The following is a 22,408-nucleotide window of genomic DNA, read 5'->3' on the forward strand; positions in this document are numbered from 1 at the left end:
TTTAATACCCAGTAATATCATCAAAACTTACCTGACTGGATGAAGTCCTTGGGCTCAAATCCTAGTGTGGCCTGTAGTGTGTAGCATGCTGGGAATTATCTGCGCATGTGATGGAAGAATGCACTGCACATGTGATGGAGGAATGCACTGTGCAGGGTCTAAATTCAACTGAATTGGCATTAAATCAGGTTTGTTTTAGGGAATAATCATGCTGCAAGATCTAGCATGTTGCATTCAATGTTTATTCCCATTAATTCCCCATATATTCCCGTTAATTCCCAACCCTACTCTGGTACATTCTTGCTGGTCCACAGAAAATTGAAACTAGTCCGCGCGTGTTTTTCTCGGCATCTTGACGTTCCACTTTTTATTGTGGGGGACGCCGTGACATTGTGGGGACATTTTGGCTCGTCCACATAAGACCAAATGCTTGGATGAGCTACTTTAACGCCATTAGCGTGCGCGTCTATGGGTCATCTGAAAGTTTTTATTGAAGCCCAGTGTGTAATAAAGTCATTTCGCAGGTGCTTGTTGTGGCTCCTATTACCAACAGAATGATAATTTCCCCCGGAGGATTGCGCCGCTGCATATCAATGGAAGCCGAGTGTGGGTCTTACTATGTTCCCGCAGGCTATATAGTAGAAGGCAAAGTCATCTTCTGAGAGAGTCAAAATGTCAGGGAGGTCTTCAAACGCTCTGTTGTTTTTTGCCCGGGCGCTCCTGGATAGTCTTCGGGAGCGCTACTGTACGTCTTGGAAGGTGAGGCAAGATGGAAGGCTTTTATTAGTGCGGAATTTTAATTTAAAAGGATGAATGGCTAAGTGAGAAACTCAAAAGAGATGAGATACTTTCTCAAAGTGAGTGCAGTGTCAGTACCTCAGGCGCCCACGTGGTGTCGCTGTTGAGCTTCCTCAGGCCAGCCGGGCCGCCTCTCGCCTCCATTCCGTCACTGGCCCCCGAACATCATTCCCTTCCAAATCGAACAAAGACTCCAATCAATCACCTTAACGGTAATGTTATGTTGCATTACGGAGTAGTTTGCACACGCTACAGGCTGAGCGGCGTCACGTCATCAACACGTACCCACGCCGCCGCTGTGCTACAAAATAAAAGTTGGGACTTTTTTTACCGGTGGGAAAAAAATATGCTTCGAAGTCAAACAAAAGTTGTTGTTTTTTACTTTGGATCAGTGAGAATCCGAAGTAAAAGCTTTTGGGACCACATACAAAAATAAATTAATATTAATACACCATAAAATCCATCCAGTGTAGGTCAAAACATACAGTCATTGAGATACAAGGTGACAAAATAAATACAGTACTATACCTTGGCTCACTTGTGTTTTTTGGGGATATAAACTATCTCGGCTAATTGTTATGTTTTTGTTTTGGGAAAATTCGCTATTTTTTGATAAGCTGTACTGTATGGGCAGTGAGCGATGCCTGCGCGCATGCGCGGGATGTGGGGCTGGGCGGAAGTTACCGGATAACATCCGGTCTCACTCTCCGTGGCTACTTAGCTAACAGCTAGCGAGACGGGCCTTTCTCTTTCTTTCTTTAGGTTATTTCGAACATGAACACACTTACAGCATAATACATCACACAATTTCATATCATTCACTTTACATCATGTCCAAAAAGGAGTAGGAAGAAGCAAATCTTATTTAATCCTACCCCTTTCCCACTTCAGAGCGTTTACAAATATATAGAATAATTTACTGACCTTTGAATGAAGTGATAAAAGTGGATGATATTCATCGAATTAAATAAATAATCACTGGCAGGATGAGTTTATAACGCTAGTTTTTTGGGGGATATACAACTGTCTCGGCTAATTGCTACGTTTTTGTTTTGGGGTTGTAAACTGTAATGTACGGGCAGTGGGCGATGCCCGCGCGCATGCGCGGTATGTGGGGCAGGGCGGAAGTTACCAAATGACATCCGGTCTCACTCCTTACTAACAAGCTAACAAGACATGCCTTTGAAAAGAAGTGGAAAAAAAGGAAGATATTAATCGAATTAAATACATAATCACCACCATAATGAAGCAGGAGGAGTTCATAACGCTAGTTTTTTGGGGATAGAAACTGTCTCGGCGAATCATTATGGTTTTTTTGGGGGGAGAAAATTCAGGTTATAAACTGTCGTGAATGGGCAGTGGGCGATACCTGCGCGCATGCGCGGAATGTGGGGCAGGGCGGAAGTTACCAAAATAACATCCGGTCTCACTCCGTGGCAGCTCCTTAGCTAACAAGCTAGCAAGACATGCCTTTGAAAAGAAGTGGAAAAAAAGGAAGATATTCATCGAATTAAAGAAATAATCACCACCATGATGAAGCAGGATGAGTTCATAACGCCAGCCAAGGACATTAAAATGTCTAAGAGGCGGACATGTATCCATGAAAATATGGAGAGGGTGAGAGTCCGCTTTTCCAAGGTAAATGTTGTACAATATTATGATATACTAGTTTATTTTTATGCAAAGGTAGTTTGTTTTTTAAATCAAAATGTGTGTTTAATGCTAAAACTGTATAGTTCTGTTTTAAATTTATTTGGATTTATTAGGAACAATTTTTTAACATGACAGTAATTTGGGTTATGAGCTAATTCAACTTACCACTGCATTCAATATCATTGTTAGTGTGATATTTTCAGCATTTTTATCGAACATTTGTGTCTTCACATTTTTTTAAATCTGCTTTTTGTAATCTTATCTTTAGTAGTTTTTTCTTTTTTAATGTAATTGTCAAAATATGATGTGACGCCACAACAGAAGGACGGCAGTGATGGGGGAAAAAAGTACATGTGTGATAATAGCCATAGAACAGGAAATGGAACTTCCAATACAGGTAATAAAAATCTAAATTGCATATCCATGTTTAGCAGTTGTGCATGTAATACATAACTGCACAGTACATACACAATACTAAATGCAAAGATTGTTTGTATTTTATGAATTACTTTTTTTATGCATACTGTTCGCTGAAACACACTTGCACTTCCAATGATGTGAACTAATGTTTACAAAAGACCACTAGCTGCAAAACAACGTCCTGTTCCCGCTCCATTTTGTGTTTATTTAGCATCTTCAAAATAGTTTTACATTTAAAAAAAAATGTATATCACTATGGTCAACCTACAATAATCACAATAAAGGCGTAACTTATCATTTTTACACTTGTTAAAAGGTTAAGAATGTTAAAATGTACATTTTTAGATTTGTGTTATTATAGGTGAGAAATATTACCCTTATTAGCAATATATTTTTTTATAATATTAAAACATTTTGCTATCTTTACCTGTGTTTCCTTCACAATGTTCATAGATGTTTTTTTCGAATATTAAACAACAAGCCTCAGGTGGCAAATGGCGCAGAGGTCGGACTGTGGACATTGCTGCTCTAAAAAATCAACTCTGTAAGTATGTTTTTTATATACATGACAATTTTCCAAGCAGTTTTAATGCACAATAAATAGACGTTAATAAATATCGGAAGTACTTTTAAAACGCCACTAAATGACAGTATATTCCTGTAAACAGGAGTGAGGGGGGGTGACGTTCATATGTTGTCAATATTCAGTGTTTTATCGGTCATAGTTAATATTGTAAATCCCACATTCTTTATTTTCATGTACATTCTGGGTGCCTCATTTAATAAAAAATGTTTAAAGGCCTACTGAAAGCCACTACTAGCGACCACGCAGTCTGATAGTTTATATATCAATGATGAAATCTTAACATTGCAACACATGCCAATACGGCCGGGTTAACTTATAAAGTGACATTTTAAATTTGCCGCTAAACTTCCGGTTGGAAACGTCTATGTATGATGACGTATGCGCGTGACGTCACGACGGCAACGGAAGTATTCGTACCCAATGTGTCACCATACAAACTGCTCTGTTTTCATCGAACAATTCCACAGTATTCTGGACATCTGTGTTGGTGAATCTTTTGCAATTTGTTTAATGGACAATGGAGACTGCAAATAAGAAAGTTGTAGGTGCGATCGGTGTATTAGCGGCGGACTACAGCAACACAATCAGGAGGTTGTGTTGTGTTTGAGCTGGATAGCAGACGCACTACCGTGAGTACAGCTTTGGCTTCCAAACATTTGATCGCTTGCCCGTACATGCGTGTCGCTATGTGCATGTCACGTACGTAACTTTGGGGAAATATATGTTTCTTGCCGACTCTGATGGCGGCCGGGGTGTCGTCGAAAGCTACAACGCCCGCCGCCGCCACCGCTCCGTAGTTAGCTTCAATTGTTAAGCTTCGCCAAGCTGGAAATTATTAACCGTGTATTTTCATGTTCATGGTTTAATAGTATTGTTGATCTTCTGTCTATCCTTCCAGTCAGGGTTTTTTTAAATTTTGTTTCTATCTGCATTTGAGCCTGATGCTATCACGTTAGCTACCGTAGCTAGGTTAGCTTCAATTGTTAAGCTTCGCCAAGCTGGAAATGATTAACCGTATATTTACATGTTCATGGTTTAATAGTATTGTTGATCTTCTGTCTATCTTTCCAGTCAGGGTTTTTTTTAAATTTTGTTTCTATCTGCATTTGAGCCCGATGCTATCACGTTAGCTCCATAGCTAAAGTACGTCAACGATGTATTGTCGTGGAGATAAAAGTCACTGTGAATGTCCATTTCGCGTTCTCGACTCTCATTTTCAAGAGGATATAGTATCCGAGGGGGTTTAAAATACAAATCCGTGATCCACAATAGAAAAAGGAGAGAGTGTGGAATCCAATGAGACCTTGTACCTAAGTTACGGTCAGAGCGAAAAAAGATACACCCTGCACTGCCTCTCTAGTCCTTCACTCTGACGTTCCTCATCCACAAATCTTTCATCCTCGCTCAAATTAATGGGGTAATCGTCGCTTTCTCGGTCCGAATCTCTCTCGCTCCATTGTAAACAACAGGGAATTGTGAGGATTCCTTCCTCCTGTGACGTCACGCTACTTCCGCTATAGGCAAGGCTTTTTTTTATCAGCGACCAAAAGTTGCGAACTTTATCGTCGTCGTTCTATACTAAATCCTTTCAGCAAAAATATGGCAATATCGTGAAATGATCAAGTATGACACATAGAATGGATCTGCTATCCCCGTTTAAATAAAACAAATTCATTTTAGTAGGCCTTTAAATTCCATTCTGTTTTTTAAGGCGGTCTGTCATAATGTTTTTAGCATTCAATCAGACATTATTGGGAGGTTAGTGTTCCTAAAAATAAATATACCGGCCCCCAGACACATTTTGTTCTCTAAATTCAGCACCCCAAGTCAAAATAATTACCCAGGCCATTATCAGGCTTAATAGCAGGCCTGGGCAATTATTTTGATTCGGGGGGCCAAATTTTGAGAAAGAAAAGTGCCTGGGGGCCGGTATATCTATTTTTAGGAACGCTAACCTCCCAATAATGTCTGATTGAATGCTAAAAACATTATGACAGACCGCCTTAAAAACAGAATGGAATTAAAAACATTTTTATTGAATGAGACACCCAGAATGTACATGAAAATAAAGAATGTGGGATTTACAATATTAACTATGAAGGATAAAACACTGAATATTGACAACATATGAACGTCACCCCCCCCTCTCCATCCACATATTTTACAATAAAGCGAAAAGCAACAAAATTGCAACAAACAGCGAAATATGAACGTAAAGGGTAAAAAAAAAAACACCTACAATCTGATTATATCACTAAGCTTTAGAATTTTGTTGTAAAAATCTGTCCCTGACACCCGCATTTTCAGGCTTAATAGCAGGCCTGGGCAATTATTTTGATTCGGGGGGCCAAATTTAGAGAAAGAAATGTGTCTGGGGGCCGGTATATCTATTTTTGGGAACACTAACCTCACAATAATGTCTGATTGAATGCTAAAAACGTTATGACAGACCGCCTTAAAAAAACCGGAATGGAATTTTACCTTTTTTTTTACTGAATTAGACACCCAGAATGTACATGAAAATAAAGAATGTGGGATTTACAATATTAACTATGAAGGATAAAACACTGAATATTGACAACATATGACCGTCACCCCCCCTCTCCATCCACATATTTTACAATCAAGCGAAACGCAACAAAATTGCAACAAACAGCGAAATATGAACGCAAAGGGTAAAAAAAAACCCACCTACAATCTGATATATCACTAAGCTTTAGAATTTTGTTGTAAAAATCTCCTTCCGCGTCTGTCCCTGACACCCGCATTTTCAGGCTTAATAGCAGGCCTGGGCAATTATTTTGATTCTGGGGGCCAAAATTTGAGAAAGAAATGTGTCTGGGGGCCGGTATATCTATTTTTAGGAACACTAACCTCACAATAATGTCTGATTAAATGCTAAAAACGTTATGACAGACCGACCACCTTAAAAAAAGAATGGAATTTAAAAAAATTTTATTGAATGAGACACCCAGAATGTACATGAAAATAAAGAATGTGGGATTTACAATATTAACTATGAAGGATAAAACACTGAATATTGACAACATATGAACGTCACCCCCCCTCTCCATCCACATATTTTACAATAAAGCGAAAAGCAACAAACACAGCGAAATATAAACACAAAGGGTAAAAAAAACCCACGTACAATCTGATACATCTGATATATCACTAAGCTTTAGAACTTTGTTGTAAAAATCTCCTTCCGCGTCTGTCCCTGACACCCGCATTTTCAGACTTAATAAGCCTGTAAATGTTGAGTAGTTTTCCTTTATTGTGGCTTTATTTGAAAATAAACCACAATAAAGTGAAAATTCTGCTTCGAACATTGCCTATATAGTTAATAAAAAAAATCCAGTTACCTAAACATGATTTCCCATGTTCAACTTTGGGGGTTTTAGTGTATATTTGAGTGTTTTTCCCTAAGTTTTGCAACACAGTGGCGTGTGGAGTGGCTGCATAGGCTCCTCAGCTCGCAGGGAAGCCTTCCTGTTGTGCTGGGCTTTGATCAAAAAGAAAGAGCGATAAAAAGGAAGAGGTATGAAATATGGATGAATACAGCTGTGTTTCGATGGATGCGTCTCAAAGTATCCCAGTAAGAGAGCCGCTAAAGGCCCCGGAAATGTGTTTGTGTTGTGGAAATTGGCTCTTCTTGCTTCTGTAACCAGGCTGCTTTAGTGGCGGATCTCTCCTCTTTTCACACATGCACTTTGTTAGCAAAGAGATCAAGTCAACCATGCGTGCATTTTGTAGGAAAGCGTTACCGAGAAGGCTGAGCTTCGTGAAATAATGACACCATTTCCTTTGTTTGGTCTTTTGAACAAGCTACGAGAGCGGGGATATTTATTTTTTTTATTTTGGCGCCGAACCCCAAAGTTCCCAAGGATGGAATGAGATCTTCCGCGAGGTGACGGAGGCTTTGTCGCCGGTTTAAGTCAACGTTTCCTTCGGGGAGCCGCGACTCATTTTGAAGTCGACACTGTGGCGTAAAACTCCCGCCGGAATTGAGACAACGATCAGAGCTCGCACAGATCTGGCAGTTTTAGAGGGAGAGATGAGCGCCCGACTCGTGTTTCTTTAATAAACAAAGATAGTAAAAAAAAAAAAAAGAAGATCCGCTCATAAAGATATTATGATGACGGCTCCTCACAGCTACGTGGAAGCAGCTCGTGACTGGAGAAAACTCATTAAATGGAACACGTTCACTTTTTAATAATGATTTAGGAGTCCATGATAAAGTGGTAAGGACGCGACGGGTACCAAATTCTGTAGCGGATTTTCCGGACCATAGGGCGCACCGGATTATAAGGCGCACTGCCGATGCGCGGGTCTAGTCAGGTCTGTTTTCATGCAAAAGGCGCACCGGTTTATACAGGCATGTGATTTTTCCGTCTAAAGTCGGAATTCCGTCTTTTTTAATCTCGGGGAAAAAAAATAATTATCTCCCGTTTTTCCGTTTTTTTTTCCGACCCTAAATCAAGATTCGAGACGTAGTTTATATTACGTCGTAGTTGATTGGTCGATATGTTCCTCGTGACCAATCAGGACATCTGTTATGAATGATGACGTTAATAACGTCATCATTCATAATGGTTATTACCGCCATTTTCCATATGTAAACGATGTCGGTTCTCGAGAGAAAGGACGCTTTACGAGTAAAAGAAATTGATAAACATGTCAAAAATAAGTTTGGATGGGACTGGATGGAAAGGGAAATCACTGATACTGTTGGGAAGAAGGAAGTTACGGCTTTGTTCGGTGATTTTATTCGGAAAATCGATCGTCCCGGAAAGGTTTTGTGCACGTGGTGTCATGATAATATTGACTATGGATCACGAGGTTTCAAGGCTTTGGAAGTACATGCGAAACGCCAAAAACATATGAAACAACTTGAAGCAAGGAAAACCAACTTTTCACTAGCTGGTACTTTTGGATGTCAACCGAAAGTGAGCGAACTTTACGGACTTCATCTTTTGTTTACATCGACAACTGCCGTGGACATGGAGAGGAAAGATCCACCCACTTCAGTTGCAGACAGGGTTGTTAATAATGAGGTAAGCTAAAAAATATTTGCTTGCGAAATACGCATGTTTGTTTGAAATATTAACCAATTATTGCTTAGCGAAATATAAATGGGTTTTTCTAAAAATAAAAAGCCACGTGAAAATATATTATGAAATTACGGAAATTCAAAGAGTCGCATTATTGATTCCAGTTAACAATTTATTTGAAATAAATTTGCATATAATACTATTTTGTAATATTAAGTTCTTATGTAGTTTGTTGAAACTATTGTCAGTGGTGTAACAATCTTGAAGGTAAATATTTTCACACTTGTTTCATGCAATATGTCAGTGTCCTCACATTATTATTATTATTTCCTATTTTCAAATATGAGTAAACAATACTAAACATGTTTAATTATTTTCATAAATGTATATGCTATTTTAGCGAAAATAATGAAATGTTTACATTACATTACATGAACTGAAGTAATGTGGTAATACTGTAAATAAACTGTAGATAATAACACTGATCAGTGTGACACCTGTGGATGTGAAATGAACACAAGATGTAAATATTACTGACTAAATACTGTTGGGACTGAACCATATACAGCAGGGGTGTCAAACTCATTTTAGATCCGGGGCCACATGGAGAAAAATCAACTCCCAAGTGGCCCGGACTGGTAAAATTATGTCACGATAACTTAAAAAATAAAGACACCTTCAGATTGTTTTCTTTGTTTAAAAGTAGAACAAGCACATTCTGAAAATGTACGAATCATAATGTTGTTGTTTTGTTTTTTTACACTTACATGTTGTGGTTATTAGTATTCTATCTTTATTTGTTGCTATTTATACTTTCTGAATAAATTGTGTGATAAACGTTCAAATCTTTGGTGTTAATTTTCAATCTATCAAGATAAAAAAATAATATCAAAATCAATTAGGATGTTATTTATGTAGTTTGCTCATTTTCCTCGACTTGTGCACTAACATCGAGTGGTTTATTTTTGTTTTACATATGTAGCATAATCTACAAAGATACAAAGAATTGCTATTGCGACATCCAGTGGACACATTTAGAACAGCAGTTTCTTTCATTCAAAAATTTTGGCTCATTATTTCACTTAGCAAACTCATCCCGCGGGCCGGATAAAACCTGTTGGCGGGCCTGATCCGGCCCTCGGGCCGTATGTTTGACAACCCTGATATACAGTGATTCATTGGGATAATTGGGTTATGTATGTTCTATTAATGATGTTTTCATGTCTTTAAACACTAAAATATTTTCTTCGAATGGTGCTGTCTTTGTTAATTTTAGCATGTTAAATTGGTGAAAAAACCAGGAGCTTCGGGGGGCGTTGCCCCCCTTGTCCCCCAGACCCCCGGAAATTTTTTCAGTCTTTTTCATTGTGGTCAAATCACATGCCTGTTTATAGGACGCATTTAAAGGCCTACTGAAAGCCACTACTAGCGACCACGCAGTCTGATAGTTTATATATCAATGATGAAATCTTAACATTGCAACACATGCCAATACGGCCGGGTTAGCTTATGAAGTGCAATTTTAAATTTCCCGCTAAACTTCCGGGTTGGAAACGTCTATGTATGATGACGTATGCGCGCGACGTCACGACGGCAACGGAAGTATTCGTACCCAATGTGTCACCATACAAACTGCTCTGTTTTCATCGAACAATTCCACAGTATTCTGGACATCTGTGTTGGTGAATGTTTTGCAATTTGTTTGATGAACAATGGAGATTGCAAAAAAGAAAGTTGTAGGTGGGATCGGTGTATTAGCGGCTGGCTGCAGCAACACAACAAGGAGTACTTACTTGGATAGCAGACGCGCTAGCCGATGCTAGCCGCCAACCACATCTGTGATCGGGTGAAGTCCTTCGTCGCGCCGTCGATCGCTGGAACGCAGGTGAGCACGGGTGTTGATGAGCAGATGAGGGCTGGCTGGCGTAGGTGGAGCGCTAATGTTTTTATCATAGCTCTGTGAGGTCCGGTTGCTAAGTTAGCTTCAGCGTCGTTAGCAACAGCATTGTTAAGCTTTGCCAGGCTGAGAATTATTAACTGTGTAGTTACATGTCCATGGTTTAATAGTATTGTTGATCTTCTGTCCATCCTTCCAGTCAGGGGTTTATTTATTTTGTTTCCATCTGCATTTGAGCCCGATGCTATCACGTTAGCTCAGTAGCTAAAGAGCTTCGCTGATGTATTGTCGTGGAGATAAAAGTCACTGTGAATGTCCATTTCGCGTTCTCGACTCTCATTTTCAAGAGGATATAGTATCCGAGGTGGTTTAAAATACAAATCCGTGATCCACAATAGAAAAAGGAGAGTGTGTGGAATCCAATGAGACCTTTTCCCTAAGTTACGGTCAGAGCGAAAAAAGATACACCCTGCACTGCCTCTCTAGTTCTTCACTCTAACGTTCCTCATCCACGAATCTTTCATCCTCGCTCAAATTAATGGGGTAATCGTCGCTTTCTCGGTCCGAATCTCTCTCGCTCCATTGTAAACAACGGGGAATTGTGAGGAATCCTTCCTCCTGTGACGTCACGCTACTTCCGGTATATGCAAGGCTTTTTTTTTATCAGCGAGATAAAGTTGCGAACTTTATCGGCCTACTGAAATGACATTTTTTTATTCAAACGGGGATAGCAGATCCATTCTATGTGTCATACTTGATCATTTCGCGATATTGCCATATTTTTGCTGAAAGGATTTAGTAGAGACGGAAAAGTTCGCAACTTTTGGTCGCTGCTAAAAAAAAAGCCTTGCCTGTACCGGAAGTAGCGTGACGTCGCAGGTTAAAAGGCTCCTCACATTTCCCCATTGTTTACACCAGCAGCGAGAGCGATTCGGACCGAGAAAGCGACGATTACACCATTAATTTGAGCGAGGATGAAAGATTCGTGGATGAGGAACGTGAGAGTGAAGGACTAGAGTGCAGTGCAGGACGTACCTTTTTTAGCTCTGACCGTAACTTAGGTACAAGCTGGCTCATTGGATTCCACACTCTTTCCTTTTTCTATTGTGGATCACGGATTTGTATTTTAAACCACCTCGGATACTATATCCTCTTGGAAATGAGAGTCGAGAACGCGAAATGGACATTCACAGTGACTTTTGTCTCCACGACAATACATCGGCGAAGCACTTTAGCTACAGTGATAGCATCGGGCTTAACTGCGTATACAAACAAAATAAATAAATCCCCGACTGGAAGGAGAGACAGAAAATCAACAATACTATTAAACCATGTACATGTAACTACACGGTTAATGCTTTCCAGCCTGGCGAAGCTTAACAATGCTGTTGCTAACGACGCCATTGAAGCTAACTTAGCTACGGGACCTCACAGATCTATGCTAAAAACATTAGCTATCTACCTACGCCAGCCCTCATCTGCTCATCAACACCCGTGCTCACCTGTGTTCCAGCGATCGACGGAGCGACGAAGGATTTCACCCGATCATCGATGCGGTCGGCGGCTAGTGTCGGATAGCGCGTCTGCTATCCGAGTCAAAGTCCTCCTGGTTGTGTTGCTGCAGCCAGCCGCTAATACACCGATCCCACCTACAGCTTTCTTCTTTGCAGTCTCCATTGTTCATTAAACAAATTGCAAAAGATTCACCAACACAGATGTCCAGAATACTGTGGAATTTTGAGATGAAAACAGAGCTTTTTGTATTGGATTCAATGGTGTCCGAATACTTCCGTTTCAACGATTGACGTCACGCGCATACGTCATCATACATAGACGTTTTCAACCGGAAGTTTCGCGGGAAATTTAAAATTGCACTTTATAAGTTAACCCGGCCGTATCGGCATGTGTTGCAATGTTAAGATTTCATCATTGATATATAAACTATCAGACTGCGTGGTCGCTAGTAGTGGCTTTCAGTAGGCCTTTAAGGAGTCATATTATTATTATTTTTTCTAAATGTAAAAGACTTCCTTGTGGTCTACATCAGTATTTTTCAACCACTGTGTCGCAGCACACTAGTGTGCCGTGAGATATAGTCTGGTGTGCCGTGGGAGATTATTTAATTTTACCTATCTGGGTTCAAAACATTTTTTGCAAAGCAGTAATTATAGTCTGCAAATGATGTGTTGTTGTTGAGTGTCGGTGCTGTCTAGAGCTCGGCAGAGTAACCCTGTAATACTCTTCCATATCAGTAGGTGGCAGCCGGTAGCTAATTGCTTTGTAGATGTCGACGTGCTGGTAAAAAGTACTTGTTTACATTGGATAGGCCATATAGCTGCTACCGATTATCATTAGCAGTTTTACATGGCGATTTCAACGCCTCCAATTTTTTTCATCTGTATGAATATAACCTGATATTAGCAACTGATCAGTATCGTAAAAAAAAGTATGTGATCTCCAATGCCTTTTGATGCTTATCACCAACGCCGATCCCCTCTGGCTGACATTGTATTTTTTTTAGTGTTCCAGTTGACAAGCGGCTAGCAGCTAATTATGTTTCTCCAAACATTGTGTGGAGCCGCCCCCTAAGTTACAGTAGGGAAGGCATTCATATGGCCCCATTCCTGGGTGGATCTCCCGTGAGGGGGGGGGGGGGGGGGGGGGGTAATTGTTTTGCAATGCAGTCTGCTGAAAATAATGGAACGCACCACTCTACTTAGCGGCTACAGTGTATAGTGCATCCCCCAATTTTGTCACGTTTCATTTGTCAGGTAAACTGCAACAAATATGGCCGTATTAATCCCCCTCCTACTGTATTAATATTCACCTTCATTATGGAAAATAAACTACAATTCTTAGTACTTAAGTATCATTATCACGTAACATTATCACTGGAGGACGAGGCTAAACATGTTCCACACCAACACCAAGCCAGAATCAGGCATGCTAATAGCCAAGCTAACTGCTAAAATAACATAAATCAACACTATTTTTAAATATAGATTAAATAGGATAATATAACGTAACATGTAAGAGGAGGTAGGATTGATCCTACAATTTGTGGTGTCTACACCAAGGGTATTATCCATATAAGAGCGATACTAGAGTGATTAGAGCAGGGGTCACCAACTCGGTGCCCGCGGGCACCAGGTCGCCCGTAAGGACCAGATGAGTCGCCTGCTGGCCTGTTTTAAAAATAGCTAAAAAAACAGCACTTACCAGTGAGCTGTCTCTATTTTTCAAATTGTATTTATTTACTAGCAAGCTGGTCTTGCTTTGCTCGACATTTTTAATTCTAAGAGAGACAAAACTCAAATAGAATTTAAAAATCCAAGAAAAATTTTTAAAGACTTGGTCTTCACTTGTTTGAAAAAATTCATTTATTTTTTTACTTTGCTTTTTATAACTTTCAGAAAGACAATTTTAGAGAAAAAATGCAACCTTAAAAGTGATTTTAGGATTTTTAAACACATATACCTTTTTACCTTTTAAATTCCTTCCTCTTTTTTCCTGACAATTGAAATCAATGTTCAAGTAAATTTATTTTTTTTATTGTAAAGAATAATACATACATTTTAATTTAATTCTTTATTTTAGCTTCTGTTTTTTCGACGAAGAATACTTGTGAAATATTTCTTCAAACTTATTATGATTAAAATTCAAAAAAATTATTCTGGAAAATCTAGAAAAGTCTGTAGAATCAAATTTAAATCTTATTTCAAAGTCTTTTGAATTTCTTTTAAAAATTTTGTTCTGGAAAATCTAGAAGAAATAAGGATTTGTCTTTGTTAGAAATATAGCTTGGTCCAATTTGTTATATATTCTAACAAAGTGCAGATTGGATTTGAACCTATTTAAAACATGTCATCAAAATTCTAAAATGAATCTTAATCAGGAAAAATTACTAATGATGTTTCATAAATTATTTTTTAAATTTTTTCAAAAAGATTCGAATTAGCTAGTTTTTCTCTTCTTTTTTTCAGTTGAATTTTGAATTTTAAAGAGTCGAAATTGAAGATAAACTATGTTTCAAAATTTAATTTTCATTTTTTTCGTGTTTTCTCCTCTTTTAAACCGTTCAATTAAGTGTTTTTTTCATCATTTATTCTCTACAAAAAACCTTCCGTAAAAGGAAAAAAAATGTACGACGGAATGACAGACAGAAATACCCTTTTTTTTTTATATATATAGATTTATTTATTTAGCTATTCTTGTTTAAATCACACTTACATGTATCTTACAAATGACAATATATATATATATATATATATATATATATATATATATATATATATATATATATATATATATATATATATATATATATATATATATATATATATATATATATATATATATATATATATATATATATATATATATATATATATATATATATATAAACACTTAAAATATAAAGTGTTTTTTGTGTTTAATATAACATTTATATTAAGATGATCAGTGTTTCCACAAAGATAAATATAATTAATTATTAATAATAACATAGAGTTAAAGGTAAATTGAGCAAATTGGCTATTTCTGGCAATTTATTTAAGTGTGTATCAAACTGGTAGCCCTTTGCATTAATCAGTACCCAAGAAGTAGCTCTTGGTTTCAAAAAGGTTGATGACCCCTGGATTAGAGAGATATTTTTATTTTTTTGCAATTGTTTTTTGTTGTTTTTGTTGATGTTTACACGCTCAGATTATACAAGATAATATAACGTAACATGTAAGAGAAAGTAGTTTTGATCCAAAAATTGGTGGTGTCCATACCAAGGGTATTATCCATATAAGAGCGATACTAGAGTGATTAGACCGATATTTTTATTTTTTTTAAATCGTTTTTTGTTGTTTTTGTTGATGTTTACACACTCAGGGTATTAATTCCCTGCACACAAGAGGACTTATGAGGCAAAAACCAAAGGATTTAAATGAGTACTAGATGGTAGTTTTTTACTCTTTTTAATTTATTGTGTACTTTGTTTTCCTTAAAACAATTTCCTGTGATAAAGGACAATAGGAACTAGTTTAAATAGTGTGTGTTGATATTGTTCCAACTGTCAATAGCACTCACCATAAAAACATTGAAAATGTCACAGTTATTACTGTACATGGGATCGTTATTGGCCAATTTCACACATGGATGATCGGCATAACTTCCCTGATAATCTAAAATGGTCATTTATCAACACTTTTATTGCACAACAGAACCAGTGTTGGCATAATATCAAAGAAAAAAAGGATAGTAGGATTACAAAAAGAGAAGAGGGCTGCTGCTATGGATTATTTTAGTAACTGAGAAACCTATCCATTAGTTCAGGGGTGTCAAACGTAAGGCCCGTGGGCCGGAGCAGGCCCGTGAACAGGTTTTATCCGGCCCGCGGGATGAGTTTACTAAGTATAAAAATGAGCCGAAATTTTTGAATGAAAGAAACTGCTGTTTTAATTGTGTCCACTAGATGTCACAATAGCAATTATTTGTGTCTTTCTAGATTATGCTACATATGTAAAAAAAATTAAAAAAATATACCACACGATTTGTAAGCAAACTAAATAAATAACATCCTGTAATTATATTTTTATATTATTTTATTAATAATAATAGATTTTATTTGTAAAAATCACTTTACATTGAGTAAACAACCTCAAAGTGCTACAGTGTATTAAAAAAATAAAATAAAATAAATAAATAAATTAGAAAAAATAAAAAGATAATAAAAAATAAATAAAAACTAGAACAGCCAAATAGCTAAAACTAGTATGCATATATCTAAAAAAAAAAAAAAAAGGCTTTTTTAAAAAGAAGGGTTTTTAAGCCTTTTTTAAAAGCATCCACAGTCTGTGGTGCCCTCAGGTGGTCAGGGAGAGCGTTCCACAGACTGGGAGCAGCGGAGCAGAAAGCCCGGTCTCCCATTGTTCACTGAAGTTGTCTTTATTTTTAAGTTATCGTGCCGTGATTTTACCGGTCCGGCCCACTTGGGAGTAGATTTTTCTCCATGTGGCCCCCCATCTAAAATGAGTTTGACACCCCTGCATTAGTTTGTTCACACTGACGACATCTATTAAACAAGACAAGAGGCAATGAATTAAACAGGGACAGAATTCAATTTGGACTCAATTGAGGAGAGTCGCCTGTACGCTGTACCCTTGCACAGTATCGCAGCACGCTCTGGCGAAAGATTGTACTCCTCCTTCTTTATTTGACTTTCTCCGACCACATGACCACTTCCAGAGGGAAGTGGGTCGTAAACAGCGTTGCCTTTGGTTACCGAACATTTCAAAAGAAGAGGTCGTAAAATAGTTCAAAAAGACGTTCGTAAAACAGTTCAAAGAGGAGGTTCAAGAAGAGGTCGCCTGGAGGGGAGTCTGGTCCTGCTTCCTCTCCGCTTTGAAGTCCTTACAATATCTTTCTGTTGATTACCATACATGAAAGAAAACGGAACACCTTCATTTTGCTTTCCCCCCTCCCCTACACAGTGGAGTTTTACGAGCCTTACTCTTGGTAGGTTCCAAAGACAGCTTTTGTCTTCTCACCAGACACTCAATGTAACACAAAGTTTTTGTGATAACTTACAAACAATTATTCTAACAGTTGGGCAGTAACAAGCTACATGTTTCCCGTATTTTTAGACCCACGTAACGTGGTAGCTAACATGAAAGCTACAAGCTACTGCAAAGAGAGAGAAAAGGACCACAAATCCAGGGGGAAGGGACAAAAAATACAGGAAAAATGTATGATTGGTTTGTTTAGTATAGGGGATAACAACCCGCGGTGCTCGAGCCGCATGCAGCTTTTTAGTGCCGCCCTAGTGGCTCCCTGGAGCATTTTTTTTTAAAAAGGATTGAAAATGGAAAAAAGATGGGGGACAAATATTTTTTTTGTTTTAGTATGTTTTTTGTTTGAGGACAAACATGACACAAACCGGTTAGAAAGCCCACTGTTTAGTATGATGGGTGTTGTTGATGCATGGCTTTGGCTTTGCGTAGCGGAGCTCTTTAGTGCCGTCCTCGTGCCTCCCCTGGAGCATTTTTAAAAAAGGATTGAAAATGGAAAAAAATAAGTTTTTGTCTTACTATGTTTTTTGTTTGAGGACAAACATGACACAAACCGGTTAGAAAGCCCACTGTTTAATATGACGGGTGTTGTTGATACACCCGTCATATTTGGCTTTGCGTAGCGGAGCTCTTTAGTGCCGCACTCGTGCCTCCCCTGGAGCATTTTTGAAAAAGGTTTGAAAATGGGGAAAAAAAAGTTTTTGTTTTACTATGTTTTTTGTTTGAGGACAAACATGACACAAACCTGTTAGAACTACCACTGTTTAATATGTTTGTGTGTATGCTTCACTGATGACAGTAATTGGTGAACATTGTTTGGTCCTACTAATTTTAGCGGCGCTTGAACTCACCATAGTGTGGACTGTGACGCAACAGTTTGTTTACATGTAAAATCTTCCATTCCTCCCTTGTCTCATTCTGTCCACCAAAAGTTTTATACAGTGTGTGAATGCACAAAGGTGAGCTTTGTTGATGTTATTGACTTGTTGGAGTGCTAATCAGGCATATTTTGGTCAGTGCACGACTGCAAGCTAATCGATGCTAACATGCTATTTAGGCTAGCTGTATGTACATATTGCATCATTATGCCTCATGTGTAGGTTTATTTGAGCTCATGTAATATCCTTTACTTGTATCCTCTTTGTACGTAATTTTGTGCGCCATGTTGTTCCAGACCACAGCAAACATTACGTAGCTTGCCAAAGATTGAAATAAATCTATTAAAAGAAGACAGCCTGCCGTTTCCTTTAACTTGGACGCACACATCTATACCTTTGGCCATTGAAAGCCAGTCATTTCCAGGAGTTATCTCACCTTCTGAGTAGCCTCTGACTTACTAATGGTTTCTAATGTTGTAAAAATGTGTAGAATAAATATTAATTTTCAACATTTCTGTCAACAAAGATTTGCTTCAGCCTGCAACACATAGTCATTTTGATAGTAGGCTAGTATAGACACTTACATCATGTGTTGCCTTCATTATAACACTTATATAAGACTTTTAAAGTCATTTTGATAGTAGGCTAATATAGACACTTACATCATGTGTTGCCTTCATTATAACACTTATATAACACTTTTAAAGTCATTTTGATAGTAGGCTAGTATAGACACTTACATCATGTGTTGCCTTCATTATAACACTTATATAAGACTTTTAAAGTCATTTTGATAGTAGGCTAATATAGACACTTACATCATGTGTTGCCTTCATTATAACACTTATATAAGACTTTTAAAGTCATTTTGATAGTAGGCTAATATAGACACTTACATCATGTGTTGCCTTCATTATAACACTTATATAAGACTTTTAAAGTCATTTTGATAGTAGGCTAGTATAGACACTTACATCATGTGTTGCCTTCATTATAACACTTATATAAGACTTTTAAAGTCATTTTGATAGTAGGCTAATATAGACACTTACATCATGTGTTGCCTTCATTATAACACTTATATAAGACTTTTAAAGTCATTTTGATAGTAGGCTAGTATAGACACTTACATCATGTGTTGCCTTCATTATAACACTTATATAAGACTTTTAAAGTCATTTTGATAGTAGGCTAATATAGACACTTACATCATGTGTTGTCTTCATTATAACACTTATATAAGACTTTGCAAGTCATTTTGATAGTAGGCTAATATAGCTAATATAGACACTTACATCATGTGTTGCCTTCATTATAACACTTATATAAGACTTTGCAAGTCATTTTGATAGTAGGCTAATATAGACACTTACATCATGTGTTGTCTTCATTATAACACTTATATAAGACTTTTAAAGTCATTTCGATAGTAGGCTAATACAGCTAATATAGACACTTACGTCAAGTGTTGTCTTCCTTATAACACTTATATAAGACTTTTAAAGTCATTTTGATAGTAGGCTAATATAGACACTTACATCATGTGTTGTCTTCATTATAACACTTATATAAGACTTTTAAAGTCATTTCGATAGTAGGCTAATATAGCTAATATAGACACTTACGTCAAGTGTTGTCTTCCTTATAACACTTATATAGGACTTTTAAAGTCATTTTGATAGTAGGCTAATATAGCTAATATAGACACTTACGTCAACTGTTGTCTTCCTTATAACTGTTACGACCTGGTCGCATCGTGGTGCGAGGTGTTCTCCCAAGGATGCAGACGGGCTCAGACACAGCTTGCAGGTAGGAAAAATGATTTATTCAGGAACTAACTCAGACAGGAAAAAAAACAAAAACGACTAGCGTGGGAGCTAGCAAGCAAAATAATATAGCATGAGAGCTAGCAGGAAACAAAAGTGGTCGTTAGCTGTTGCGTGAAAGCAAATTAGGAAGCCAGGCAGAGTGCTGCCCGGGCGAAGACTAAATAGCCCTCTGATTAGTGCCCGGACAACAGGTGAGTGTCTCGAACACTAACCAGAGGCAGCTGAGCATAATCTGCCGTCATGGCAACAGAAAAAAAACAAGGTGCTGAAAACACATGTGACTTGTAAACGTAAAACTATGATCCGGGCAGCGGATCATAACAATAACACTTATATAAGATTTTTATAGTCATTTTGATAGTAGGCCAATATAACTAATATAGACACTTACGTCAAGTGTTGTCTTCCTTATAACACTTATATAAGATTTTTATAGTCATTTTGATAGTAGGCTAATATAACTAATATAGACACTTACGTCAAGTGTTGCCTTTATTACAACACTTATATAAGACTTTTAAAGTCATTTTGGTAGTAAGCTAATATAGACACTTACATCATGTGTTGCCTTTATTATAACACTTATATAAGACTTTTAAAGTCATTTTGGTAGTAAACTAATATAGACACTTACATCATGTGTTGCCTTCATTATAACACGTATGTAAGACTTTTAAAGTCATTTTGATTGTAGGCTAATATAGACACTTACATCATGTTTTTTCTTTATTATAACACTTATATAAGACTTTTAAAGTCATTTTGATAGTAGGCTATACATCTAATATAGACACTTATATCATGTGTTGTCTTCATTATAACACTTATATAAGACTTTTAAAGTCATTTTGATAGTAGGCTATACATCTAATACAGACACTTACATCATGTGTTGCCTTCATTATAACACTTATATAAAACTTTTAAAGTCATTTTGATAGTAGGCTTATATAGCTAACATAGACACTTACATCATGTTTTGCCTTCATTATAACACTTATATAAGACTTTTAAAGTCATTTGATAGTAGGCTAGTAGAGCTAATATATGGATGGATAGACACTTAGATCATGTGTTGCCTTCATTATAACACTTGTATACGACTTTTCATTTTTTGCGACTCCAGACAGATTAGTTTTTTGTATTTTTGGTCCAGTGTGGCTCTTTCAACAAAAGAAAATATTTTAAAAAAAACCTAGTGGAAGATGGCAGAGGGATTTTCTCCCGTGAGGAAGAAGACGTCCAGAAAACCCACAATGGGTCCGTCTAATCGGCCAAATTTGGACACATTTATGCATTTGAATGAAACAAAACATTCATTTTTAGTTGTTTACGTTGTAAGGCCAAATCAGAACGGCTCTTGACTTTGGATAGATTCAACACAGATTGTAGAACACACATTAAGGAGAGATGAGTTCATGAAAAGTTGTACTGCACATAACTAGTATCACCTGTTCCTGTTATAGATAGATGCTGTTTTTTTTTTACTGTAGGTAGAGAAAATGAATAACATTATAGGGGTGGGCCAAAGGAAAGGAAAACTAAAATAAATACATAGTGTGTAGGGTGTAATCTCAGTGACATTAACATTATTACCTTTATAGGAACTTGAAATGTAGAAGTTCGGAAGAAATGCCATTTTGTTTGACTCAGTCATGAGTAAGGATGCAAAATTCAGAGAATATTCAAAGTTGGAAACTTTCCATGGGAATGAACGGGAATAAACATTGAATGCAACATGCTAGATCTTGCAGCATGATTATTAGCTAAAACAACCTGATTTAATGCAAAATTCAGTAGAATTTCAACCCCGCACGGTGCATTCCTCAATCACATGTGCAGTGCATTCTTCCATCACATGCACAGATAATTAAATTGGAGTCCTTAATCTCGTTATATGCAAATATAATGACAATAAAGTCCATTTTATTCTATTCTAATTCCCCAGCATGCTTCACACTACAGCAGGGCTATTGAGGGCCACACTAGTATTTGAGCCCAAGGACTTGTAAGTTTCCGGAAATTTACCGGAAACTTTCCACCCCTTCGCAACCCTAGTCATGAGAATGTTTACTTTAAACATTTTCCGTTTTATTGATTTCCGTTCATGTAAAGATGGGAGTTTGTTAGCGTCTCTTGTGTGAGACAAATGTTTTTGCACTTTTCCTTTTAGCCAGGTTTTTTGTCATGTTGCCACTTTGGTTTCTGTTGAAACAAGTCATTTATCCTGTGTTAAAAAGTATTTATTATGGTGTTTATTTATCATTATTATTGTTTCACTGCCTTTAATTTCATTTGTTTCCGGTGCTTTGCCCTCTTTTTTGGACATGGTACGCAACTTAAAAGACATTTAAAAATATCAACAAGCCAGACAGAGGCCATGTTTTCTAGTTTGTATTCATTATAAAAATTTAAAAAAACAATCAAATTGAGAATTTTTTTTCTCCTGTTTGGCGCAAAGTTGTACATTTTAGTTATACATTTATAGATATGCACTGTAGCTTTGATGTAGCAAGCTACTTTTGCTGTGTAGTTTGCTACAATTCTCTGAGGATAGCTTAAACGTAGTTAATTTAGTTGAGAGTAGCTAGTAGCTTAGTTTACTACATTTTCCGAGAATTCGTTCAATTAATCGAGTAATCGGATTAAACCTTAGAGTGTCCGCCCAGAGATGGGTAGGTCGTGAGTTCAAACCCCGGCCGAGTCATACCAAAGACTATAAAAATGGGAGCCATT

General features: G+C 37.3%; 1 long non-coding RNA gene across 1 annotated transcript; it reads right to left on the minus strand.

Annotated features, from left to right (window-relative positions):
* Positions 1 to 221: 221 nt before the first annotated feature.
* LOC133657628 (uncharacterized) lies at positions 222 to 1,967 on the minus strand. The gene is made up of 3 exons (XR_009827303.1): positions 1,723 to 1,967; positions 877 to 970; positions 222 to 751 (listed from the first exon to the last, which is right to left on the minus strand). It is a non-coding gene; the product is annotated as an uncharacterized LOC133657628 (long non-coding RNA).
* Positions 1,968 to 22,408: the final 20,441 nt, after the last annotated feature.

The sequence above is a fragment of the Entelurus aequoreus genome, linkage group LG09, assembly GCF_033978785.1.
Source record: "Entelurus aequoreus isolate RoL-2023_Sb linkage group LG09, RoL_Eaeq_v1.1, whole genome shotgun sequence".
Classification (NCBI taxonomy): domain Eukaryota; kingdom Metazoa; phylum Chordata; class Actinopteri; order Syngnathiformes; family Syngnathidae; genus Entelurus; species Entelurus aequoreus.